We start from the raw sequence: 1,735 nt of genomic DNA, 5'->3' as shown, positions 1-1,735 counted from the left end.
ATACATTAATGACAAAATATTAAAATCAGCACTTGTTTATCAATACCTGCACTGTTTCCATTTCAAAAGAGACATATCTATGAATGAGATTCTTGAACTCAATGATGGTGAAATAGGTCTTCTTGGACCAGGTAGTGGCTGCCTAACATGGTTACTTGAAAAGATCTTCGGTTGGATTGATATATTAAATTCACATAGTGTTTTACATGATGCTTCCGGGAGGTTTTATGACCACCATAAGCTCGGTAGAGGTTACACTTATGCTATTTCAGAAAAATACACAACTAAACTGATTAAAAGATCACCTTTTTGTGGTCAAGTCAGTGGTATACTATATTGTCTATGCAGACGATTAACAATCTAAACCATATATATGGCAGATCGGAAAAAGAGAATATTTAGCTCGAACCATATTTCAGACAAACTCTCAGAAGATCAGGTCGACGAACTAAAAAGCTATTATAAGGCATACCATAGAAAGTGTTGGGCTTACAAAAAGGCTGTCAAACGCTTCAAAAAATTCAAACTTATTGGTAATACTATTTCTATCATAACTGGTACTGGTGGAATTATTAGTGCTGTTGTAACTGGCGGTATAGCCCTAGTAGCTATAAGCACAAGTGCTTTGTTAATCAAGTCTTACATGGATTTCCAATCATTGGATCTTAAAATACAAAATTGTACATACGCATACCAAAGTTATCAGCATCTTTTGAATTCAATAAAAGACATGTTGAGAAGCGGTGATTTTCAACCATCGTTTCACACAGAATTAAAAAATGTAGATGATTTTGTAACTGATGTTTGTCCTAGTGTTGACAAGTTCTACGCTAAATACAATGACAAATTCATTCCTTAACTATTTCATTAATTCGGTCTGATGCCAATGACAGGATGTCTTTCCAATATCGTTCATATGATTGAAGTGTCTTTTTGGATTTACTCGTCTTGACCTTTTCAAAAGGAAGATCAAGCATTTTAAATATTTGTTTTAAAATGAAATTTATGTTAATCATACGCTTTCTATCAATGTTAACATCTTTCACAACTTCCCCGATAGCCGCAAAAATTCGAATTATTTTATCCATATTTTTTACAGAAATCTGGAAACCATTTTTTACAGCTATATTATTCATTATGTTTTCTATATGATATTTTCTTTGGTAAACACTTTTACGATGGAATCTATGCTTATTTGAGTGAAAATCAACAAATTCTATAAGTGGTTTATAGCCATTAACTGTCCCACATTTTTTACAAACTAGCATATTGTTATCATTCACTATATCAGGTTGACTGCAGCATTGCTCAATTTCTTTCGTATGTTTCGAGATTTGCTTATTACAAAATGGACAGACCACTTCTTCCATATTGACAAGTTCTTTATGCAGTTCTTGGCAACTCATTATACTATTATATGAGATATTATTTTATGTTTTTTTAAAAGTGCAATTATACCCCCACTTGTAGCAAGTGCATTTAGCGGGCTTAATTGGATTTGTGCGTTTTTACCCCTAATGGTTGCAGAATGTGCCTTTTTACCCCTATAGAATTCGTGCGTTTTTACCCCTATAGAATTCGTGCGTTTTGACCCCCAAGAGAGTGAGTGTGGGTTTTGGCAATCACAGCTGCCGTAGTCATATATGCTCCCAACGAAACTGAACATTCTTGCTTTTTTCCCACACGTTTTTAACATTTACTTGAATTTTGGTGTGATGACTTAGTAATCGGAGAT

Source organism: Montipora capricornis, chromosome 10 (assembly GCF_036669925.1).
Source record: "Montipora capricornis isolate CH-2021 chromosome 10, ASM3666992v2, whole genome shotgun sequence".
Taxonomy (NCBI): domain Eukaryota; kingdom Metazoa; phylum Cnidaria; class Anthozoa; order Scleractinia; family Acroporidae; genus Montipora; species Montipora capricornis.
This window is presented reverse-complemented; position numbering follows the sequence as displayed.